The sequence below is a fragment of the Pocillopora verrucosa genome, chromosome 7, assembly GCF_036669915.1.
Source record: "Pocillopora verrucosa isolate sample1 chromosome 7, ASM3666991v2, whole genome shotgun sequence".
Classification (NCBI taxonomy): Eukaryota; Metazoa; Cnidaria; class Anthozoa; order Scleractinia; family Pocilloporidae; genus Pocillopora; species Pocillopora verrucosa.
Genome location: NC_089318.1, coordinates 8170732 through 8197732, shown reverse-complemented (window position 1 = coordinate 8197732; position 27001 = coordinate 8170732). Strand labels below are relative to the sequence as shown.

General features: G+C 40.2%; 2 pseudogenes; both read right to left on the bottom strand.

Moving 5' to 3' along the window:
* The window catches only part of LOC136282467 (replication factor C subunit 1-like), a 51565-nt pseudogene that overhangs the window by 13492 nt on the left and 11072 nt on the right, over window positions 1–27001 (bottom strand).
* On the bottom strand, window positions 11170–26975 carry LOC136282164 (tetratricopeptide repeat protein 28-like; annotated as a pseudogene).

The window sequence follows — 27001 nt, the reverse complement described above, 5'->3', positions numbered from 1 at the left end:
TATCTAGCTTTCTTCGCGAGACTTTCTCGGATAATTCGGACACTGCAGATACTCGAATCTTTGGTAGTTTTAAAAACTATTTTGTTTCCTTACTTGCCTCCCCTAAATCTGCCGCGTGGTCTCTTAAACCTGTGGATGTATTTATCTCAGTTCGTATCAAGGTTGCTAAACTGCGCGCGCCAAATGTTTTAACCTCTCTTCCTTTCTTTGCTTGTACAAGTTGTCGTTTTTTGTCTAATACTTCAACGTGTCCTGTTCCCATGAGATCATCATAGATCGCTCTGCGAGCTGTGTAGCATTCGATTAGTTCTTCGAACGAGTCCAGGTTCGACTGCTAAGTAATATATCAAATGGTAAAATTTCCGCACAGCCCCATGCTATTGTAAGACAAATCTGTTTTCCCAATGGCGATGTATTATTTTTGTCATTGTTTTCTCTACCCAAGAACTGAATGCATAATGTTGTTTGGGGCTGTGCGGAAATTTTACCAAAAAGAGGTAAAATTTATTTTGTGCGGAAATTTTACCAAAAGAGGTAAAATTTCCGCACAGCCCCATGCTACTGTAAAACAAATCTGTTTTCTCAATGGCAATGTATTGTTTTTGTCATTGTTTTCTCTTCCCAAGAACTGAATGCATAATGTAGTATGGGCCGGGCGGGGTGGGGGGGGAAATTTTATCCTTTTTTTGATTTCAAGGTGTTTGGATATCGGATGAAACACCCTTTCGAATGTTCGATATAGCTTCTCAAAAGCAAAAGTTCACCAAATTTTATGATAATAAGATCACATATCCAAATCTCTTTCACGGTTGTAATTTCCTTTGCTTTCTCAGAATGAATTATTAATGAGTTTGAGAAGTAGGTTTCAGATGTGTCCTTCGTTCTCGAAGTTGCGCAGCCGCTTTGCTATCGAGAAATCTTCCATCTGTTCGTGTTCCCTTAAAGTTCGGTGCTTGTTTAACAGGGACGTGCGAGGATTTGTTACTCATTAGCACCTCTTTGTTGTGTTTTGTAGATTCCTTTGCAACGAACAACTGGTCGGTCGACCGGTTTGAGTGCCATAATAACTTTATAGCGTCCAAACTTATTGTAGTTGTACACGGCTTCTTCAGCATAAACCACTATAGGCCCATCGCGGCCATTGTGTTCAAACTTACTCAGATTCTGTCCCTCACAGGGAAGTGAGGTTTGTGTGCCTTTGACAATTGCCGAGTGAATCCTTGTAGCTTTAAACGCGCCTGAATTCCTTGACACAGAAATGTACCTTGACTCCTTCCCTTCTGTCCTCAAATATCTTGGCTGTGTCATAATATTTCTTGCTAAATATTCTCAGATTTTATGTCATCGCATTTCTGATTGTGAGTTTGCGGGATAAAAATCCGATCAGACTGCCCTAAGATATACCTAGTTACCCCATCGCAACCTTTGTCTCAGCTGGCGGTGGTTGATTGGTTAAAGAAACTTTCAAGTCCATTGTGCATATATCGCGATCATCTGATCACTTGTTCCGCCTTCCCGTCATTGAACTACAATCCCTATGAATAATATTCCTTTTTCTAAACAATTTGCCATAGGGGTTTTTAGGCGAAACAACAGGAAACAGAGCAAGGAAATGACGCGGAAAAAACAAAAGAACACCGGAAGTTTTAAAACAAAGCTTAGCGTCGTTTTTTTCTTTTAAATTCCAGAAGTCATACATTCATATTTTGAATTGTGCTTGGGCATTGGCTCATGGCGTGGCCATCTGGCCATCAGTCTAGAACAAACGAAATCCCATCTCAACGTGTGCACATTTACTTGATCGGAAGGCTATACGATCTGGGCATTGAACCGTGGCGTGACGTCGCATGGCTTCCGAAAAACGCAGCCACTGCAACTCGTACTCCAGTCATGACTTCCGAGTTTCTCAGTGTTGCCACTTTTGTCTTGATTTTTATAGTCATGTACTTTGTGATAAAAATCTTCAACATGGTGAAAAACTCTCAGGAGACAGGGAATGAAACAGCTGTTGCGGAGAATACCAGAGCGAATCAGAGAGCCTCAACAGCGGCGAGGGATTTCAATAATCATTACCCCATTGTTGAGGGAATTTCAAATCAGTGTGTTCTGCGGAATGATAGAATCCTCAAGGGAACACCGGCAATAAGACGACTTCCATGCCACAATGACGACCGTTTCCAGGAATAAAGTAAGGAAATTGTTTTGTTTTATCGTCGCAGTTTATACCATGTTTCTCTTATCCGCTGTTGGCATATGTCTGAGGAATCCGGCGATGTACCTCTCTGCGTCATTGTAAGCAGAGAAGCAGTTCGCTTGTGCCAAGGCAATATATTATATTTTCTCTCGCTTGTGGGTATAGTTGGCTGAAACCGGCAGCCGACTTTTTCAGTACAGGGAAAAAGAATTGTCTGTTTTTTTTTTCTACTTTATTATAATTTTTTAGCTCCTAATGCTTATTTGCATTGAAATTAATGCTAATTTCTGATAGACTGATGGAGAGGCGTGTCGCAAGTTATTTTGCCGGTTTCACAATATTGTAATCCACTTCTCAGCCGCCTGCTCAGGATTTCGACGGAAATGTTTTCGAAGTGTAGGTAGAAAAGGCATCGCATCCCCTGAAAAAAGCATGTGGAGGCAACATTTCTATTTTAATCCATGTTGCGATGTGATTTCAAGAATTTTTTTTTTTTGCAAGCACTGTTTAGCCTTCGCGTCAAGGTCCACTTCATTTAAAGTATTTCGTAGACTTAACCGTTTAAAAGCGAGTAGTCGAAGTCAAAAACTTAAATTATTATCTTATATAACAGCTACCACATTGAGGTTTCTTGGCCGAATGAAAATAAATGAGGAAGTGCTGCAAAAACTTGCACGAACCATATTCCGAGCCGGCTAAGTTTTAAAAGTAGGAAAGCACATTTTCTGCCTTTGGCCTGTGTTTGCATTTTTTCTTTTTTCTGAGACATTGGAGCCATAAACTTAACAAGTCAGAGTAGACGGAAACGAACGTGGTCGTAACAACTAATACTGTGAAATCAGCGCGACCTTTTGTTACGGGGCAATCAGTCACCTTTCCCTCCCACGCATCCCAATTTTTATTTCAAACCTCTGGGCTCATACATATCCCCAAGAATGCTACTTACTTACTAAAAGTCCTGGCTTCGACACCTGGCGAGTGCGATTTACACCATCCGTTGGAAAGGTCCCGGAGGATAACGATCAATAAGGGCCATTGTCTTAAACCGAGTCAAACCATAACAACAAGCAAAGTTTACCGGGCGGTGCGAGCGGGAGTAGGAATGTAATCGTCCAATGTCACGATATCGGCAACACAGTTTGGATTAGTAAAGTTCTTAAGTCACATTTGGTAATATCTAGTAATAAAACAGTAGATAGCGTTTGTGACTACTTAAACTCTGAACATCAGTTTTTTTCCGCATCCGCGCAACTCGTCCGGGTTTGCTCCCGAAAATATCGTAATCGTTGCAGGAATAAATGAGTTAAACGGTCATATTTTTGTACTACATTATTCCATTATTTTAGATGGGCGCTTCGCCGCTCGGTAAATATTCACCATTAGCCACCTCCGCTTCGGTGAATATGTGTTAATTGTCGCTGATTGAAAACTTTTTTTTTCCCACAGGATGTTCTACAAATCAAGTTGCTCGCCTTCCTGTGATGATCAAAATTTAGCAAGAGAAAGCAAATGGATAGACCATAACATAATCTGTTCAACTGACTGTAAGCACCGTTGTCATTTATGATAGACTTTTTAGAATAGCAACGAGTTCTAGCTAGAGCCTGCTTTAACTAAGGCTATCAAAGCTATCTGCTACCTAACAAGATTGATGTCCTATGTAGCGAAGAAGATTGGAACTTGGAATGACTAATGAACTTTGTGAGGATTTTGATGTAACCGATGTCTTCCGTCACAAGTAGCTTGTTTAAACATGAATGCCACTTTGTACCGTTTCAATTCGTGACAACATACTTTTCTTTGTATTCGTATCCTGTTTACTTTAGAAACCCTAATAAAATTTGTAATTCATTGCCGAGGTTTCATTTTTTCTCGCTGCTTGTAAGGGAGTAACCTGCGTTGCTGGCCATTTTTTCTTTTCCTTCTGACGCTCGCTGACGAGAATGATAAAGGTGGCAGTTTGCGACGTGCATGGATTCATGCTATTGGAAGGATATCTCTTAGAAGACTTCTAAAAGATTTGCGTTTTGTGTGCAACATTTGGAGGACCACTGTTTCCATGAATCATACCTAAGGGAAGTACAGATGGCTTTGTTTACGGGAGAATGACTGGATAAGCATTTAATGACAGATAGACTAAGAGGCACAGCAACCATTTGAAATTACTTAGCAACAGTTTAAACTATGCTAAGCTCGAGATTTGGACCATAGGATCTCTTAGACAAAATCCGTATCTTAAGAAGTTTTATGATGTACGGATACAGCCAACTCTCCGCGCTAACGGACTCTCTCAAAAGCGGACAGTTCAATTCAACTTACGAAAACTTTTTGCAATTCCCGGTTTTGCCACAGTTTGAAAATGTTTATACTCTCTCGTAGGCGGACACCCCATAGACAGTAGTTCACTCTAGAAAACAGCGTTGAGTTTCAAACAGACACTGGAATAACCTGCTGACGGGGTTTCCGTTCTTAGATCACGAAAATATGATAATTTTTCACATTGTTGTTTTGCAGACGATGGCTAAGAAATGTACAAAGTTTTAAAACACACGTACTGAGCTTTTGCTCCGCCTGATATACCTTTTGTCAGTGACACGTTTTCATGCCTCTCAGGCCTACAGGACTTATTAACCCTGATAACTCGGGATAATTAGGATAACTTTATGGATGGCTTTTCATGATGCTCACTTAAAAAGTAGTATTTTTATTGGTGAAAGGCGAAGAGCAATCGAATATTCAAGAGCCGTTCAAACTTGCTTTTCTCATTCTGCTTCCGGTTCGTGACAACACCGCTGCTTGAACCTGTACTCCACTCATGACTTCGGTTTGATCTCTATTTTTGTGTACTTTGAAATAAAAGTCTACAATATGGCGAAAAACTCTCAGGCTACAGGGAGTGAAAGAGCTAAAATACTTAAAATAAAAATATATATAACAATAAAATACTTAAATACTTAAAGGACCTTTTCCACTGGCGCTTACGTTTGGCCGTTCAGCGGGCCTGGGGAAGAGAATGACTGCGGAACCGACAGTCGAACAGAAATAGACAGCCAGATGGAATAAATTTTCTCGAAGATTCTTGGCTTTAAGCCGATTCAGTCCGTTTACTTTCAGTTTGATGGCGAGACAACAGACAAAAAAATATAATTTTTAGAAATTCCCGACTTTTCACTACGGATTTTTTTTCTACTAACGCATCAACCTCGCGCAGAATTCCAACCACTATGTGAAAAATACGAATTCCGAATGTCCGTTACAAAAGCTTAAATGAAAATCATTTTGTTCCTTTTAATGAAGGAAAGATAAGGAGAGACGGATATTTGTTTTCCTACTTTTGAAGCGGCGCCATCTAATGTACATAAATGTATTTTGGTTTTGTAGGTACAACTTTTTTACCGATGACGGATGTGAGCATGCAAAAATGAAAGAATTCACTTTTGTTGCAGGTAACATCCGGTCTCAGTATACATTATTTTGAAAGAACCGTTGGATTTTTCACACAAAATTACAATCAAGACTTGCTTTCTCCGGTTTTTCGCAGAGCTTGTCTTATTGACCTAGTGATCGGAGCAAAGTTCCTAGGTTTCGTGGCTTCTTGCTTTTCGAGAATTTAATTTTTTTTCAGTTTCTTGGAAAGCCTTTTTTCTGAATCTCATCGAAACTTCCTTCATAGGACGAGTGATATTTCCTTCTAATGTCAGTTACCCCTAATTACTCGGAATTTGCCGGAAGTTTTACCAATAGTACAGGTATATTGGTGGGTATATTTTTTTAATGAGGGAGGGGCGGAGAGGAGTTGTAAAGCAGCATCTAACAAGGATTTAAGAGCAAACCATGATGTTTAATTATCATCACTGCTGGGGAAGCTGGTTACAAGCAAACGAAAATCCTTTTGGTCATGAGTTGTCTGAGTAGATGAAGCTGTTAACACCAATTTTTGATAACTTGAAGGAAAAATGAGTACTCTGATCAAAGACATTTAACAAAAACAGCAAAAACAGGAAGTTATAAACTATCTAAATAATGCGTTAAGGAATAGGGGTTTTTTTTCCTAAGCTGATCTGTGATGTACGGGCCTTTAATACGAATACAAAAGAGCTGGACACGATTTGAAAATTAAACATGTCTCGAAAACTCAACGGATGATTGCGCTGGCCGATATCCTTGGTTAATTTTTGCTTGACGCTATAAAACCCAAAATTAAAAATATTACGGCTTACAAGAGTATTGGCGGTTTACCCCGAAAGGAAAAAACCTGTGAAAAATGAAACTTTTCGACAGTCATCAACATACCCTCCAATGCCATTCCTAAATATTAAAATGGCTAGCTGAGGAAGATATCATAAATATATAAAAATGTTGGTATCGAGTGACTGTTTGTCTCCTGAGTCGTTAAATAATTCTTTGCCAGAACGCAACGGGTAACTTATCATATATATGGCAAAAATATATATATATTTATTTACTCTAAGGTCATTACATTTGCAGCCTGTGAAAGGGAACAAAATTGGTCCCCTCAAACTACACCCCATCAATTTTTGTCCGAAATTTGGGCGATCGCCTATTCTGAAAAAAATAATTGACTCCGAAAGAAAGACTTTGTCAGATTGGTATAAACTTAGTTATAAAATAAATTATGAGCTGATTCAGTCCGTTTACCTTCAGTATGATGGCGTGACAAGAAATAAATTCCCGACTTTTCACTATGGATTTTTCTTCTTTTTCCCAGGAAAAAGTTGACTTCCTTCAGAAGATCTTATACAAGTCCCTTTTCCTTCATTATGAATAAAGAACGTTTCTAACTTCAAAGGTATTTTGCATCAGTGTTGACTGTTTTAGAAATCTGAACAACACTAATACCGTTATGAAAGCTTCAGAAGAAAATTATAAGAATAACAATATTAACAGCATATAGAAATCTCACTGTCCCACCCCCCCCCCTCTCTTTGAAACGAAACTATGACTCCTTTCATTGAATAAGATATATATATATATATTGTTTATATTTCGATACTTTATAATACTCTTCCAAAAACATCGACAAATAGTGCGCCCTTTACAAGGATTTACTCATAAAAATGTAAGATCATCAAATAAAGTGCGTATCGATTATGTGCGGACAATTATAACAACCACTCCACTGAATACAGGACCTTCACAAAGAGGTGGCTAATATGGAACATTCTCCGAACACACGCAAAACCCGTGAGCCATAATATATTTTCAGGAAGGAGATCAAAGAAAGACCTACTCTACGCGAGCTTGTTGCGAGGAAATGCGATTATTATTAAGATATGGGCTGGGCAGTTTAAATTTAGCAGTAAGCAGTACGATGCAACACGAGCTCCCTTGAAAGCCCAGTAAATCGGTTTTGTTAAGAGCATTGCTCCTTCTTACATAATTAAATTGAATTACTGTAAAATAATATGAATCAGCAGGTCAAATGAAATAAGTTGTGTTCTGTTAGCCAGTTAAAGTTTCCAGTTGGTCTCTAATTTGCGTGATTCGCGTGACAGCGTAACAAACACCCCAATAGAACAGACCGCAAAAGTGTTCCTTTTTGACGGACCATGTAAAAAACTCATCTACGAAAAAGAGGCTAGAGTCCAAACTCCTCAGAAAATATGTATTAAACTTGTTAAATGAACCACAACATTTGGCTAAAATTAAGGGTTACAAAAAATAACGCAAACGAAAGCTCAAAAACAATTAACTAAACTTCGTTAAAAAAAGCAAAAAAAGTGCGCAAAAAAATGTCCACGTCAATTTACCGATGCCGAGATTAGAGGTCTTTGACGTGGTTTGCGAATGGTAGAAAAACTTACGTGTGCCGCCCGTGAATACAAAAAGACTTCAAGGCGGGGAGGGAAAGATAAGAATTGCAATTTGAAATTTAAAACTAAAAAGATTTTCTAAAAACAATCCGTGTTTAAGTTTTCACTAATTTCTCCCTTTTTCCAAACTGAGAAGAAACAGGGTCAAGATGGATAGAATAACAGAAGCCATATCAGCTATCTCCATAGGTATAGTGGTCGCCGAATTCCTTCCCAAGACTGGCACCGTGTTGCAAGCCATCGAGATATACAAGGAATGTTTGATTCTATTACACAGTCAGACGCGGGCTATCGATTGTTCATTGGCAAACTTTACGTTCCGAGCCATCTACAAGAAAATAATATGTGCTTACGCTAATATAAAGGATTAGACAAGTACAGTAAATTTACCTCAGGGAATTCCCCCTATACCTAGACTCTAATGAACACCGCTGAAAAAGGATGGCTACATTTAGACCTGGCACAAGTACTTCAGGTACAAAGTAAATTAATGGATTAATGGAGGCCTGGAAATTTTACGAATCAGCCATAAACATCATGAAAACGATGGGAAACACACATGGTCAGGCACTATGTTACGCAAAGCTCGGAATAATGTTCCAATCGCAAAGTCAATATAACAAGGCCCGAGAGTATCGGGAGAAAGCACTCGCTATCAATATAGAAATTGGTAACAGGAATAGAGAAGCATCAAACTACGGAAACCTTGGAACTTTGTTCCGATCACTCGGACAATATGACAAGGCCCGAGAATATCATTAGAAAGCACTCGCTATCACAAAAGAAATTGTTTCCAGAAATAGAGAAGCAGCAAGCTACGGAAACCTAGGAACTGTGTTCTAATCACTCGGTCAATATGACAAAGCCCGAGAATATCAGGAGAAAGCACTCGCTATCAGAATAGAAATTGGTAGCAGGAATGGAGAAGCATCAAGCTACGGAAACTTAGGAACTTTGTCCCATTCACTTGATCGATGTGACAAGGCCCGAGAATATCAGGAGAAAGCACTCGCTATTGCAGTAGAAACTGGCGACAGAAATAGAGAAGCAACAAGCTATGGAAACCTAGGAACTGTATTCCAATCACTCTGTCAATATGACAAGGGCCGAGAATATCAGGAGAAAGCACTGCCATCAAAATAGAAATTGGTGACAGGGATAGAGAAGCAACAAGCTACGGAAACCTAGAAAATTTGTTGCAATTACTCGGTCAGTATGAAAAGGCCCGAGAATATCAGGAGAAAGCACTCGCTATCAGAATAAAAATTGGTGAAAGGGATGGAGAAGCAACAAGCTATGGAAACCTTACAGGTTTGTTTCTCTCACTCGGCAATTAAGTATGCCAAGGCTGACGGCTATGTAAAGAAGGCAATGGCAGTTAGAAAGGGTATCAATAAAAGAAGCGGAGAAGCCGTGGATTACAGACACCTTAGTAAAACTTCTTGTAAGCGTGGTGAATATGACAAGGCTCAAGAATATTACGAGAAAGCCCTTACAATTCACATGGAAATCGGTTAGAGAGAAGGAGTAGTAGTCAACTACAACGATTTAGGATTGTGTTTTCAATCGCTTGGTAAATATGACATGCCCGAAGAATACGTTAAGCAGGCTCTCCTATTAAGAAGGGATATTGGAAATAACTTGAATGAGTTTCACTGCCTTTGTGATCTATCGGTGTTAAAGGTGTCAAGTGGTCATTTTGAAGAGGGTTCTTCTATCTTTTTCAAGGCATCGAGAAGTTCGACACTTTGAGAGGCTTTCTGAAACAAAACGATCAGTTTCGAATATCTCTTCTAGAAGAGCACGGCACCTTTCCCTGCAAGTTGTTCAGTAGGTTGCTCTCTTCCACTGGAAAGCCTCAAGACGCCCTTTACGTCGAAGAGCGGACAAAGGCAAGAGGCTTGGCCAATTTGGAAGCAGCTCTAATGAACTAGTGTTAAGAATACACAGATTTATTAACGGGAAGATGTGACCTTCAAGTAAAACCACTAAATAATTCTAAAGAAAAATAAAATGTAAAGTGATTGGCAGCCAGAAGCATATCAAACTCATGGGGTACAAATAGTCTTAACATGAATGTAGTGACCACGCCCACTTCAACACCCCATTCAAATCGAGTGTAATTTTCGAATGTTTTACCATCGTGCGGATTCTCTACGGAAAAAGCACTCAATGTACCTCTAAAATATTGAACTATAATATTGTGGCTTTCTATTTCGCTAATTTTCTAACTTGAAGGTAAAGATTTTCCCTCGTCATTTTTACCTTTTCTCCGAGCGGTTGGGTGAAATTAACAAGGCGTTTTTGATCAAAACACGACCGAGCGAAGGGTCTCGGGCCATATCTCTTTTACGCAGGCGCTAATTAAAAATGCATTGCCAGAATCAAAAAAGGAACAAATTTCCTTTGTTTTAATATGTAAAGTGTCCAACAAAAAGCAGATTTACCTTCGTCAAATGGCGTTTCAAAACAGCTGTATCTTCCTCCTTTTGATTTTTCCTGTTTTGTAAGCGTGAAAGCAGTAGGAGAGGGATCGGGAAACTCAGAAAGCGCTTCGGGAATTAATCTGCCATCGTTTACTTACAAGATAAACGAGTAAGATTTGTGAAGTTCGTTGAAGTATGAAGTCGAAATAAATGCCTTTTTAAAGCTTGTTTGCTGGATTTTTCGTAAACTTCCCTGATTAATTTTTCGTTTCAGCTTACTAGTCTATACTATTTCAAAGCAATGTCAAGACGAAGACGGAGAACCTTGAGTCGGTCCTTTCAACAATCGTAAACAAAGTGTTTGAGCAATCAGGTATACGAGGTGTAATAATCAATAGCCGCATATCAGAAGTCTTCAGAAAGAAAGTATTCTGTCTTCAGAAAGCTGTCAAGAATGCTAATAATCGTGGCGGAAGGCAATTAAACGGGCCCTCGGTATATAGGCGGAGGGTCTCACGTAACCAGGCCTTCAGGTAGTTGTGTTAACTCCGGCAAACAGAACATCGCTTACGTTGGCCAACAGGTCATCCTTCGTCAGCTTTCCGCCGGCCAGGAGGAACTTGAAGAAGCCAGCTCGGTCACGCTCTGTTTCCTTCGATGGCTTGCATGACTTCTCCTCAAGTTCCTTGACTCTTCTCCCGATAAATAGTTCGGCTTAATCGTACATCGTGTCAAAATTTTCGAAAAACTTTATAAATTTTTGGTTCACGTAGATCTTGTAAAACCAAGAAGGCAAAAAACCGACCTCGGCCGCATTCGCCAGAAAATCTCCGACGGCTTTAATGAAGGTCTGTGCCTCTTTGTTGATTTCCTCTTCAAGACATCCAAACCTTTTGTCAAACAACATCTCTGCCACAGACCCAAACGACCATTTGGAAAGTTCATTGTCGATTTCAAAAACTTTGTTTTCTCTCTCTGACCCGCCAGGCTCTCGAACTGGTCGTAATCGGTGACTAAAATTGCCGATAATTTTATTGAAATCCGGAGTATAGTCGGTGACTTCTTCAGTCCAAGCATTCTTTTGCTCAGGACGCTTCGTAGCTTCTACCATTCTTCCCCATCGGCGAAAAATGCGCCAGGAATTTTCTTCCTTTTTTTCCCGGTAGAAATCTAGAGACGGAAAGCACAGTCTCTCTGGATAGCTGGGATCCGATCGAAATAACTTTGCCACGTCGGTAGGATCGGATAAACTAATGCTGTCATTCGCTCTGACGGAGGGCTAACGCTCGAAACTTCGGCTTTGAAACTCTTTACGGTGGCCAATTTACGATATCAACTCAGTTGATTATATTAAATTACCCTGTTTTTCGATTGGCTTAGTTTGAATTTTCACAATGCTCTTTTACAGCCCTGATATTGACTCTAAACAAAAAGAGGATATCAAGAACATCTCCATGAAAACAACGTCACGGAAATAAGGGTTCACTTGGGTTCGGTTTCAATAGTATAGGTGAAACACTCGGTCACCTGAAAAACTTGAGAGTTAAAATCACGTGGTACATCACAAAGATATACAGCACCATATCAGCTAACATTTGAATGGTCTCAGTTACAAGTCAGAGTTAATTTGAAAGGACCCCAAGTCAAGCATGATAAAGAGAGAGCCTCGTGAAAATATTGCTGAGTAGCCTTCATTATAAAGGTCACTCTAGGAATGGTAGCCTGCAGAGCAAGCGTAATTTTGGCAAGCGAGTGCTCAGTGCTCTTTGAGGTTTACAGCAGAAGGATGGGGAGAGCTAGAGTTTTAGACAGTGTGTTTTCCCGCATTTTGCATTTCGTATTCAGAGCGAAATATTAACGGATTGGCGGATCCTGCGATTGTAGCGGTTTGCAGTTTTTATCAATTTTTTGGGCCCTAAATTTGGTTTGTGCTTTTGATAAAAAAGTTCGCAGCTTGGATCTTTGCGATCGTTAGAGATGTTTTATTTTCTTCTTGTGTGTGTGCGTTACTGTAATTTTTTTTCTTTCACGGACAAGACTATTTTTTTTAACGTTCAAACAGCGAGCAGCACTCTGCGAACGGTTATTCTGAGACTTGTTTTACTCTCCAACGTGTTTCGTTTAACTATCGTAGACTTCTTCAGGGAGTTTTACTGATAACAATAAAGGCCCATATTTATAAGCCATAGTTGGCAGCTATTATGTAAAAAAAAGTTTCAAGGCAAGGTGAGAAAAAGATCTGGGAGACACAGCTTAAAATCTATTACTCGACTTGTTTGAAAACTTTTCTACAACTTCGCCGGTTCCTGTTCGTAAATACGGCCAAGCCTTTATAGTGTTTGATCCAAATAGTGGTCGCTAACCATGGCTTATAAATACAAGCGTTTAGTGTCCACCTGTAAAAATCCCTGAAGAAGTCTCACCTGGCATGATCACCGTCACCACTTCCTGTAAATTATTCGCTGTTTAAAAGTTAGTTTTTCCAGATTATTAGGAAACAATGAGCAGAGGTTTCAGGATCATCCCATGTCAAGGTGAATGAAAAAGGTCTGGGGTTACAATCCTCTTGGGAAAATAAGTTCTTTCTTTGTCCCACCCCTGTGACACGACGAATAAAATCTGAAAAAAATTTTGTCGTACACATGGTTCACACAAAATTCACCCCCTGATGAAAATGCACAACTATATCAGGGTTTCAAGGTAAAAAAACTGATCAATCAAGCAATATACACGATCAGTGAAATTTTACATACCTGCTGGGCTGGCTGCGACTAACAGGGTCTTGCTCGGCCTGATCAAAGAATCAGAACAACATGCAACAGAATGTTGAACAAACAACAACAACAAAAGTTAAAAGCAGCAACATTTCCGTACAATGTAAAACCAACACTCTGGCTAACTAAGAGTAGACCCTTTTTTTTCTCAAGCAGAGAGTTTCACCCTCTCCTTTTGCATCAATTATGGGCTTCCAAAACAACAGAAAAACGCAAAACAAAGACAAAATAAAAAATAATACGTAAAAAAACTGGAGAGGAAAAATTTCCACTGTTGCCAATGTCACTTAAACAATACTTACTGGAGTTACATTTCCCTTCGGTATTCCGTAAACTTCCTAAAAACAAAAACAAGGCAAAAAATGCCCCATTGATAGCGCGTTAGACTCTGGCCTAAAGGGTCCGAGTTCTAGCTTGTTGTGTCGTGATCGCGCGTGTTACAAACGATCACACCAGCCAGTAACTCACTGTGTTTTAAAAACGTATTACTTTTCTGGTAAGGTTCAAAACAGAATAGCAAATTAACAGGATACCCATAATTGAATGAGCTTTGCGTTCAAAAATTCTCAAGGTTTCCTTTTCCCTCTATTTGTTTCCTTGTAAAAATTTCTATGAACGTTCCAAATTGCTCTCGCTTACTTTGTGAGATTTGTTAATGCTTCCTACGTTTTCAATTGACGTTTTGCGCGGGAAATTGGCGTGCAGCCGGCAATAATTGATCCCTTGCGCATGCCCGAAGTTTGACTGCCGTTTTGTCGAAATTCAACGCCGAGACACTTTTATTACTCTCACAATACCTCTCTCCATCCATGGGTACTGGAATGCTATCAAGAGAATCTTGAACAAAAGGGAGGAGGTAACCTGTGATTGACTACTGAAGGTACTCCTGATTGCTTGACGTACGAGAATGCAGGAATAAGCACAGGCAGATGTGGGCTTCTTAGCTTGTAGGACTGCAACACCCCACCCCCTTTAAGGTAAATCGGCTCGTAAACATATCCTTTTTCCCACGAGTATCTGGTTGGCAAGATATTTTCAATGAGAGACGAAGAAAGTTGTTACATTTGGAAATGAAGCCAGACTCCAGTTTATTGGAATTAAAATCACCCCAGCTCATTTGCCATCAGCCTGATGCCGATTTCAGGCAATCGCTCGTCCTCGGACTTATGGTCGTCCTCTTAAAGGTCATCAGGAGATTTCTCAAAGTTCTCTGTTAGTAGTTTGTTCTTCATGGCACCGCTGTCTACAGTCTTGTCAACAATAAAACTGGCCACTTCTTCATCCAGAGACTCGTCATCTGATTAATCCTTGTTAGAACTTTGCCGTTCAAATAGCACAAGGCTACCGATACCTTTCTTGTCTCCATCAATGGATTTTGATAACTTATTACCTTGTTATCTTTAAGTTTGTTCTTTGTTGCTATAGGAAGTTATTTCAATGTCTCTAGCAGCTGGAAATCAGAATATTTGAAAATAACAGTTTATTTCTTGCTTGAAATATAATAACGATAATAATGACCTGTGATGATGATTTTTCTTGGGTAATTTTCTTCTGTAATTCTCTTGTGTAATATTTGTCAGATACAAACAGTCCTATAGAAGAATGATAATCTGCAATTCGTTAAGGACATTTGAACTCTAAATACTAACATTGATTTTGGGAGACAAATGTGGAATAAATTTTACTTCAGAGAGAATTCGTCTTTTTATTCGAGTGATTCCTCCCTAAGTGATCGTTCCATACAACCCGAACAGGCCGATGGGACTCAGTCAAGGATGACCACAACCGCTTAATAGAGACCACCGCTGAAAAGTGTTGAAAGTGACAATGCATAAGAGGAAAAAATTCGTGAATTTGACAACCGACCACTTAATACAGATTCCACTATGAATTCCAAATTAGCCAATGAGCCCAGGCGAAGAGCTCCATTCGCCTGTGTGGTATATTATAAAAAAAAACCGCTCTAAGGTGGGTAGATGGAGTACAGTTATGAAGTACGAAGAGAAAATCTAAGAAGACGAAAGAAGTCTTAGTCCAGCAATGACTCTGGGAAATTCTTGTCTTTACCTTCTGAAATCGTAGCTCTTAGATTCTTGAGAATCCTTCCTCTAACCACGTAGCCGTTTACACTCCCAACCCGGGGGGGAAAACGGAACCTCGACCCACCCTTCCCCCCTTTCCATGGCTTAAAAAATGATTGTAATATATGCTATCGTCAGTAGAGATGTTCAACTGAAACATTTACGTTGTCGCAGTTTTTTAGATCTGGGGGGGAAGTCAATATATCAGGGCTTACTGACTTTTTGGATCCGGTTCAAGGTCTTAAAAGGGGGAAGGAAATTTATCCTTGCTCGCCCTCACTTCGGTGAATCTCTCGCGTTGGCGATGGAACATAACAGGAATGCGCAGCGACAACGCTCTCCCCATGACCGTCTCTCTCAGGTTGATCCTTACTTCCAGGATTTTTCCACGGCTTGTTTTTCCCGGTTTTCCTTACTCCTCAAAACCAGCGCTCTAAATTCGACTTGCAAATGCCACCTTTTAAAACCGTTTTTATTTTACATCTTGCATGTCACCCAGTCGAGGGTCTCCATGGGGTTAACCGTTAGCCGTAAGGCGGTCGAAAAGCTAGCTGTTAGGCGTAAATATTGACAAATTTGATCCCTAAGTTGTAGAAAAAATTAACTTTAAAAATCTTTCCCTCCAACAGTGTGTTATTTAGTGTTATTCTGGGTTAGCCGCAGCAGAAAAATGGCCACAGTTTTAACTGTTAGCCGTAAAAAGTTCTTATCGGTCGGCCTTCAGTTTTTAAGAAAGTTTCGGTTTTTTTAACAACTGTTTTAGTTAAGTTTGCAATCGAGGAAAAAAAATCATAAATATTTTCTACACACGGGGAAGCACACCAACCTAGGGTACCTCCCATGATGAGGACGCTTTCTATAAACAGAATAAAGCACCATCTCCCAAAGTGAAAGGTAATTCCTTTTTTCTTGCCTCTTCAACAATATATATGACTAAACATAATGTCGCTTTACATGCTAAAAAAAAAAGCGTCGAGTGACATCCTAAGGAACGGCTGCTAATGAAACTGGCGGATATAAAATCTGAAAATCTCATTTAATAACTCTATCCAAGAAAATGGGCAAAAGTTGAGCGAATAAGGCATAGGTGCGCTCACTACTCCAAAAGAAAAGATGTGACAAAACATCATATCCGTCACATAACGTACTAAAGAAGTGCGTCGCGTGACATCCTGAGAAACGGTTGCCAATGGTCGATATTAGTAGTTATAGATTCAGAAAATATCGAAGTTTATCTCTCATTCAGTAAACCTATTCAAAGAAATGGGCAAAACCTATTAAGCGAATACTAATTCAAACGGCAAGAAATGGCTTATGCAGGTTGATGCAGAAATTTTCTTCCCTCTGTTACTGATTTCCTCTTCCATTCTAACAAAATACCAAGCGACGTGTTTCATTGTTTGACATTTAAATGTTAGTTTATTGTACCTAAATAGTAAGTAAACAATCTAATCGGAGAAACTAGATAAAATCATTTGGCTCCAACTTTCTAGCTCGTTCTGAGCTTCCACCGATTCTTTGTAAGCCATAACTAAAATTAGAAAGTAAAACTTCATTTTTTGCCTTTGGACGATTAGTTTAAACAATATACTTAAAATGCATCGTTCTGCTTGTAAAAAATTACACAATTTATCGCATTCAAAATTAAGAGAGAAATGTCAGAAAATTAACTAATACCAAGTCTAAACCCTTGTCATAACGGCCAAAATCTGTCATTTTAAGTCCAGATAAACCGAATTCTGATCGGCAGAAACTAACTTTAAGTACCATTGACTGAGTATAAATCCTCGAAAAGTTCATCACAATTTCCATCTGACATAGACTAAGATAATCGAGCAATCGGACAACTGATTATTCTCCAATTCCAATGGAAATTCTCTACACACGCCCATGGCTGTAATAGCTTTACATAACTCATGAGACTAAACAGATTGAGAAAAAACTCTGGAAAACGTTTTCAAGACGTTTCAACTTCGACGTAAATGTAACGCCCAAATCCTCTCAGTACAAAATACTTAGATTAAAAATAACTTCTCACACAGCTGGTCATGATAATTTTAAGACATCATATGAAAAAAAAAACAAAAAAACAAACAGTAATTTAAGAAGGATATCAAAGATTGAGCTCGTAAAAGCAGTTCAGACAAGCAAAAAGGCAACTTTTGAATCAATGGAAATCTGTTCTCTTGTTAAACTTGACTTTGGCCGTCTTTTGGTTCTTCCTGCTTTGAAAAGAAGACTCTTGACAAAGCTTTCATCGGTAGCTTACTGGTTTCTGGTCCAAATATCAGTATTTGTAGGTATCCGAAAACTCCCTGGGATTCCAATGCTCACTTCCTTAACTGAAAAATAAAAGAATCTAAGTTTAGGGAGGATAGTTGAGTTGCCATGAAATATTTCTTAGCACATGAAACGATACATTGCACAACAGGATGGTTTAAAAGAAATTTCCTTTTTACTCCTATCATGTTTCCAAAAAAGAATGTTATCATCGTAAATGCGTCCACTTGATTGTACTACATATCAGTTTGCGGAGAGAAAACTGAATTCGTAACCCAAATGAAAGGAAAATAACACGAAAGTATCACTGCTCACATAGGAGCAAAGATTATGATTAATGTAACTTTGTATTGAATAGAATGTATCAACAGAATTATTACTTGCTGCAGCCTCTAAATCTCCTTGAAATCCAGGCTGACGTCGTCACCAATGAGTACAAATGGTGCCCAGTAAATCACCTCCTTGAACTTTCCATTTCTCTCATACACTTCATGGCCTGATTGAGAGCTTCACTTGCCTTCTTGCCTTTGGCAAGTGCATGGTAGAAGAAACTCATGAACTCCACGGTTCCCTCGTCGCCAATCGCCCACAAGGTTACCACAACAGATCTGGCACCGGCACTCAAAAGTGCACGCGCCATGCCGACCACACCCTCGGCCATGACCTCCCCACGAGCAGTGTGACAGCAGCTAAGTACAACCAGACGTGCTCGCAACCCAGTTTCCATGACATCTTTCGTTGTCAGTAGATAGTCTTTCTCTTGCGGCTGAGGGTTATCTCTTGTGGTGTTTGGTGCCAGGATAACTTCTCCAGTTTCCATTTTACCGTGGGCTGCTATGTGAACTAAGGCCACTGATGATATTCGTTTTAACACTTCATCTTTTGTTGCCATTTCTCCAGTGAGATGGGAGACATTGAGCATACGTCCGATCATCTCCACTTCTTTCCTTGCTCCTGGAAGTTGCACCAAAAGTCTTTCCTCATAGATGATATGTTTGAAACATGGGTCGCCGACAAGCAATGCACCAGTCTTCATGTGAAAGTCAGCTGGACAATCATGAATTAGTTGCAAAGTCGTCAGAGAGGGAAGCACACGAATTCTGAAAGAGTCACTTAGATATGATGAGTTGGAGTCCTGCAACGCTGCATAAGGTACAAGGCAAAATGGCCCCTCAGGAACGAACGTGATCTCGTCGTTGCCTTCGATCAGGTCAGCAATAGGAGTAACGATGATGTCATGCAGCTTCTTTAAAGCGCTGGATTGGAAGTGCCTCACATCAACTCGGATCACATCATTGGCCACTTCCTCTTCTGTCGGCGAGTCAAGCGGAGGATTTTCGATGGTTACAGTATTTCTTTTACTGATCTCCTTAAGAGCAGTTTTGTTCAGTACCTGCATGAAAACTTTCAATTCTTTCTCATACTTGTATTTGTTCACGTGTACTTCTCTCATCTGGATATTATTTTCGCCGAGGCAAACCCAGAAGTAAACGCATGGTCCATTAATAGCTATGAAAACTGTGCTCAATGGAACCCACCTCAGAGAAATGCAGGATGCGCTTGGCGTTAAAGAATCTCCAGGTTGATATTTTGTGACCATGAGATCTCTCAGAGCTTGAGCACGTCCTTTCTCTGTGGCAAGAAGAGCCTTCACAACTTGACCTCGCTTGAGATTTATACGCCACAAACCTTTGTATGCTTCTTGGTGCTGATTACGATAACAAATCTTCCACTGATCGTTGAGTTGAAGACTGGCCCTGATATCATCATACAATTCTACACTCGAGTAATAACAGTCAAAGGCCATCATAAGATGTCCTTGGCACTCAAAACTGATTCCAAGGGAACAAAGTGAGCACGCCTCTCCAGTCTTATCTCCCACTTCTTTGGATATTTCCAGGTGACGTTGAAAACACTCAAAAGCTGTTTTCAACTCTCTTTGACCCCAAAGAGTACTGCCGAGAGAGCAATAGCTTTTTCCCTCTCCGGCCTTGTCTCCCACTTCTTTAGCAATTTCTAGATGACGTTGATGGTACTGGATGGCTCTTTTGAACTGTCGTAGACCTTTATAAGCGTTGCCGAGATTGCCGTAACTTCTTCCCTCTCCGGCCTTGTCTCCCACTTCTTTAGCAATTTCTAGATGACGTTGATGGTACTGGATGGCTCTTTTGAACTGTCTTAGACTGTCATATGCGTTGCCGAGATTGCCATAACCTCCTCCCTCTCCGGCCTTGTCTCCCACTTCTTTAGCAATTTCTAGATGGCGTTGATGGTACTGGATGGCTGTTTTGAACTGTCCTAGACCTTGATAAGCGTTGCCGAGATTGCCATAACTTCTTCCCTCTCCGGCCTTGTCTCCCACTTCTTTAGCAATTTCTAGATGACGTTGATGGTACTGGATGGCTGTTTTGAACTGTCCTAGGCTTTGATAAGCGTTGCCGAGATGGCAGTAACTTCTTCCCTCTCCGGCCTTGTCTCCCACTTCTTTAGCAATTTCTAGATGACGTTGATGGTACTGGATGGCTGTTTTGAACTGTCCTAGACCTTTATAAGCGTTGCCGAGATTGCCATAACTTCCTCCCTCTCCGGCCATGTCTCCCACTTCTTTAGCAATTTCTAGATGACGTTGATGGTACTGGATGGCTGTTTTGAACTGTCCTAGACCTTTATAGGCGTTGCCGAGATTGCCATAACTTCTTCCCTCTCCGGCCTTGTCTCCAACTTCTTTAGCAATTTGTAGATGACGTTGATGGTACTGGATGGCTGTTTTGAACTGTCCTAGACAATGATAAGCGTTGCCGAGATTGCCATAACCTCCTCCCTCTCCGGCCTTGTCTCCCACTTCTTTAGCAATTTCTAGATGACGTTGATGGTACTGGATGGCTGTTTTGAACTGTCCTAGACCTTTATAGGCGTTGCCGAGATTGCAGTAACTGATTCCCTCTCCGGCCTTGTCTCCCACTTCTTTAGCAATTTCTAGATGACGTTGATGGTACTGGATGGCTGTTTTGAACTGTCCTAGACCTTGATAAGCGTTGCCGAGATTGCCATAACCTCCTCCCTCGCCGGCCTTGTCTCCCACTTCTTTAGCAATTTCTAGATCACGTTGATGGTACTGGATGGCTGTTTTGAACTGTCCTAGACCTTGATAAGCGTTGCCGAGACTGCAGTAACTTCTTCCCTCTCCGGCCTTGTCTCCTACTTCTTTAGCAATTTTTAGATGACGTTGATGGTACTGGATGGCTGTTTTGAACTGTCCTAGACCTTGATAAGCGTTGCCGAGATTGCAGTAACTTCTTCCCTCTCCGGCCTTGTCTCCCACTTCTTCAGCAATTTCTAGATGACGTTGATGGTACTGGATGGCTGTTTTGAACTGTCCTAGACCTTGATAAGCGTTGCCGAGATTGCCATAACCTCCTCCCTCTCCGGCCTTGTCTCCCACTTCTTTAACAATTTCTAGATGACGTCGATGGTAGTGGATGGCTGTTTTGAACTGTCCCTAGACCTTTGTAAGCGTTGCCGAGATTGCCATAACCTCCTCCCTCTCTGGCCTTGTCTCCCACTTCTTTAGCAATTTCTAGATGACGTAGATGGTACTGGATGGCTGTTTTGAACTGTCCTAGACAATGATAAGCGTTGCCGAGATTGCCATAACCTCCTCCCTCTCCGGCCTTGTCTCCCACTTCTTTAGCAATTTCTAGATGACGTTGATGGTACTGGATGGCTGTTTTGAACTGTCCTAGACCTTTATAAGCGTTGCCGAGATTGCCATAACTTCCTCCCTCTCCGGCCATGTCTCCCACTTCTTTAGCAATTTGTAGATGACGTTGATGGTACTGGATGGCTGTTTTGAACTGTCCTAGACCTTTATAGGCGTTGCCGAGATTGCCATAACTTCTTCCCTCTCCGGCCTTGTCTCCCACTTCTTTAGCAATTTGTAGATGACGTTGATGGTACTGGATGGCTGTTTTGAACTGTCCTAGACAATGATAAGCGTTGCCGAGATTGCCATAACCTCCTCCCTCTCCGGCCTTGTCTCCCACTTCTTTAGCAATTTCTAGATGACGTTGATGGTACTGGATGGCTGTTTTGAACTGTCCTAGACCTTTATAGGCGTTGCCGAGATTGCAGTAACTGATTCCCTCTCCGGCCTTGTCTCCCACTTCTTTAGCAATTTCTAGATGACGTTGATGGTACTGGATGGCTGTTTTGAACTGTCCTAGACCTTGATAAGCGTTGCCGAGATTGCCATAACCTCCTCCCTCGCCGGCCTTGTCTCCCACTTCTTCAGCAATTTCTAGATCACGTTGATGGTACTGGATGGCTGTTTTGAACTGTCCTAGACCTTGATAAGCGTTGCCGAGACTGCAGTAACTTCTTCCTCTCCGGCCTTGTCTCCTACTTCTTTAGCAATTTTAGATGACGTTGATGGTACTGGATGGCTGTTTTGAACTGTCCTAGACCTTGATAAGCGTTGCCGAGATTGCAGTAACTTCTTCCCTCTCCGGCCTTGTCTCCCACTTCTTTGGCAATTTCTAGATGACGTTGATGGTGCTGGATGGCTGTTTTGAACTGTCCTAGACCTTGATAAGTGTGACCGAAATTGGCAGAACTGTTTGTTATGACTTTTAGTTCGGCATTAGTTTTCCTTAGTAATTGAAGCAGACGTTTGTTGTCATTTTCAATCTTAAAAGGTGTCAAGGGTCGATAAATCATGAGCAGATTTGCGAAGATGCAGTGGAAATGTGTATTTTACAAAAACAGTAAGAGTATTAGACATAACCTTAAAACTGGAATGATAATTCGAACGTTGGTCTTTTTCAGAGATTTGATTTTAAGTTAGTGGAGAGTTTTAACTTGCTCTGAAGCGCATTTATTGGTTTAGGTTCGGTCGTCATGGTGATGCTCGTCTGAGGGCAAAAATGAGGGGTATTCAGCCCAACTCTGGGAATTAATTGATATGGCCTCTTCTTTGAGTAAAGTTTCGTGGAACAGTTGAAAGAACTCTTTAAGAATATTTTAGCTTCTTTAAACTGCTCAGTGCAGTATAAGAGAACATTGTTTCCATTATGTGTTTAAGAATCTCTCCGGAAAGTATTGATTTCCCTTGAAATATTACTCGCATTGCATCTCGTATCACGTTTGAAACATTCGTTAAAGGATACGGCCAATCCCATATGCAACCAGCTCCTTGCTTCTTTATACAAGCAAAGTTCGGCACAAGCTCTGGCTCCTGAAAAGGAGAGAATAATTGGTGGTACGAAGTAACTCATCACTGTTAAAGTATAAACGTACTGATAAAATGGACTTAATTTCCTATTTGGCCGGGAACAAAAATTGTGATAATGAAGGAAATTTGAACTCGTGAAAGAACTGAAAATAAACAATAAGGAGCTAATGGAAAGCAGCTACCAATTAAGCTTCAATTGATGATGATAACGATAAATGTATCTCGCGCATTCTTCATTTTAATGTGCTATTATGCGCTTTTCAGCACTTTTCGGGGAAGTTTTCGGGTAAACTGCATTGAGTGGTTTACAACTTGTGAAAGGGAATTTTTCATGTGCCTCCTTGAGTTACAGAGAAGATGCAAGAAACAAGGCTTACGGTTTTCTGTTCTTATCCGGGACTAGAATATCAAACCATTTGCAGATGTCACAGCCTAGGCGGCAGCACATTGTCCTAAGATATTTTAAGACTCAGGGAGATGGTCCGGTCTAGGGCTTGAACCCTCGACCTCCGGCGCTCTACAACGTGAACTAAACAGGCGGCGGTATTTGAGAGCTTATTGACATTTTCTTATCCTTTTTACCCACATCACAGACATCGACACACCCATACAATTGACACTTGGGTTGCAGTTACCTGCCACACACCACACAATCTTCTTTTGACGAAATCAAAGAATAGAATGTTGATGGATTATGTCTGAAAAACCCACCGTTCTTAATAGCCTTGATTAAAGTGGGTTCCAATTGAACGGCAATTGTTGCATCATCGAGACATTCCACGTAGTTTGCTATGAGATTCAGGAAATCAGGTTTAAAAAAGTGGTCATCATATTGAATTGTAACAAAGACGCCTTAAAAAATTACAATTGCTTAAAATGCAACGAGGATCATCCCTTTGCTTAATTTTCATCCACCATAGGGCGATTTATGTTTTTACGCTACTTTTCTGCATTTTCTCAATTTTTCCTTTTCTTGATGCAGATTGTGTATTTCGTTATCTTGTAACGCTGCACGGCAGATTTATATGTTTTACATATAACGTTGTTACCCAAACGGAAATGAGCTGTTGCCCTGTTGCTGTAAAGCTTGGCGTTCAGCCGTTTATCTTTGCAGTTCACTTGAAGTCCTTCCGTGTAGGAGTTTTATCGCGTTATTAGCTTCTCCTTGTCTGTATTCTTTGTTACCTTTCTCCAGACTTACTTTCGCTATTTCTGAAAACACAACGTTTTAGTGTTAATGATTTAGTAATGAGTGATACGACCCTTGACGGATGATGCCAACTTTATATATCAAAACGAAAAAAACGATCAAAACGCCTTAAGTTAAAGGAGCTTAGAGCTATGAGAAAAAACAACCAGAAAAGTTTAATATCTGGTACATTTTGTTTGTGTGCAAGCTGCTGTAGTCTGGGCTGTAGCTTGGCTATTACCACAAGTTTATCAATTTACATTTAGGTCGAGAGGCTTTCCAAACTCCTTTTAAACCTGTCTTACGTTTTCCAAAATATAGAAAGATTCACCGGAAGATCCTATCTTAACTCAACTTTGTTTACAATCGCCCTTCACGAGAGTTTATCTGTGCATTTTGTCTGATCAGTTTATATTTAGGTCGAGAGACTTTCCATGACCCTTATACACCTGGGTTACGTTTTCCAAAATTTCATGTTAGAATATCAAACCCCATAAGTTATTGCATAAAGCAAAGCAAAGCCAGGACCGAAAAAGGTAAAAAACTTGTGAATGTTCTGATAACGAAATAAAAGAACACCGTACTGAGAGTCTAAGAGTGACAAGAGTTCGTGGTTTAACCATCGTTCAGAAAATTGGGCTGGAAAAAAAGTTTTTTTGTTTTTGTCTTTTTCTTTTTAATCACTTGGTTTTTTCTCGTAACACTGTAATTGTCCCTATTGAGAACATACTCGAAAGAGGCTAACTGCAGAAATCTGAATTGGGGAAAGTATCACTTTCCACCGCGAAGTGCCATTTTGGCCTGTTGTGAAAGTCAGCGGTTCCACATGTTTTGTTGGCTGGTGATTTACAGCGTGGGCCTGGTGTTGACATAATTGTCTTAAAGGGGCGTGAAATATATTAGAAGACCAAAACAGGCCGATACGGCCGAGACACAAGAAACAATCCTTTGCTGTTTGCAAAAACTTATGATAGAACATACGCAAATTTTTTGATGTCAATGTAGAAAAAAAACTTCATTGGGCCTTCCCTTTCAAAAATCTTTGTTACACCTCTTACAAGGTCATTGTTCTACATCCAGTTTCCAGCGTCACTTGACGTAAACTTGACTTTCCTCTGTCGCTGAAATTACCGTGGAAGATATTTTTCAACTTTTGTTAGTGATCACAACTATGTGCGATTACAACTAGCGTTCTAAATCCTGGCGTATTTAGTTGATTCCTACAACCTTCAAAGTCGAAGTGATCCAAAAATTGTACAAACCAGAATTACGGTTAAACTTAATCAACAAACAGTATATAATTACCGTGAAAGCAGTCTTTCCTTGTTTGCCTTTTCTTACCTGTAGCTGGAAACGTCAATTTTCACCTCCAGTTCTTCTCCCTTTGTTCGGGAGGCTGCTTTCCTTCTGCCATAACTAGAAATACATTGAATCGATTGCACTGCGCTACATCATTAAAATAAAGAAGAGGAGACTCAAATGGACGTAACCTAAAGAAAACGGTGTATACTTAATCAATAGAGGATGAATGAGAATCTCAAAGTTTTCCTCCGTCCCGCTATTGGTGGTTGCGTGACATCTCCAGTCAAGTTCAGCGGGTTATGTGGTCATGTTTGTATTTTTCATTCGTTTTGTTTGTTTTGCTTGTTTGCTTTTTAGTCCTTTTCTAAATGAACGTCGTTCAAGGCTTGTCCCTTATCAAAATGCGTGAGTTTGCAAAAAAAAAAAAAAAAAAAAAAAAATGAAACAACCCAATCGAAACCCCGGTAGGCATGCATAAACAGAGATAAAATGTTATGCAATAAAAGACTCCTTCTCCTCTCATTCCTTCATTTTATCGCGTGTGGGGCTGGGAGAATTTTCGCGAAACTGTATTCAAGCTCGAAACACCTCCGAGGGTCTACGTAACCGTCACGAATTCTAGTCAAATTGCCCGCACAAGCCTATTGCGTAACAAAACAAGTTGATCGGACCGCGTGGTAGCGCGAGTGTAAGGATCTCTGTTCTTCTTCAAAGCGCTAGTCGCCTGTGTAAAATTTCCCTCCAGCTATCGAAAACTTGCTGGACAAAGGTTCTTTAACACATTCATAAGTTCTGGGACATAAAATATTCCAATTATTTTTTTTTTGAAGGAACCAGGAAATTTTGAACAACTGGAAGTAAGCTGGCTTCTTTACCAAATTAATGTGTGGGGAAGGACCCCCGAATTTTTTTCATTTCGTAATTCAAAAAAGGCACTGAATACGAGATTATTCTGAGGGAGACTGGAAGCAGTATGGCCCTGGAATTACCTTTTCATCAAAACTCTTGTTATAAAGAAACTTAATCTACATCAAATTGAAAGCCAAGGCGGCAACAACCCGCAGACTATCCCTGCATAGCTTAATCCTTGTAGGCCATCGAATGAACTCAGACTTCAAACCAAATGAGCTTTTGGCAGAGGCCGTAGACTGAAAGCTTCCCCCTTGTTCAGTAATGCACACGCATATATGAGGGTATTAGATAATCGCGCGTGGATACGACATTTGCCATCGAGTGTTCATAGACATCTTTAACACCTTCAAAGAGATATTCAGTTCAAGCAGATGATTCGTATCCAAAAGTGGACATGTATCATCCTGTTTTTGTTCGAAAGATATTGATTGAAATTTGAATCCAATACAATTTTTATATAGGAGCGTTTGAATACAGAGATCCGCTGCACCGAAAGTCAGTTCGCGCGTAAACCACTTCAATTTCGGAAATTGTAATACAATCCAATTTCTCATTAGCAAGAACTATTTCCTTTAAAAAGATTGAATTCAGCTTAATAAAAAAAAAAACTGTCCATGTTGATAAATCCGGTTATCATGAACGACATTGGTACCTTTATATATGAAGATATAAATGGTACGCTTACAGCGTGCGGTGGAGATGTCACGTTTTTGAAACCGAAAAAAATTCTGATATCCACTCACCGAGAACCATATTACCGTATATTATTACTATATATC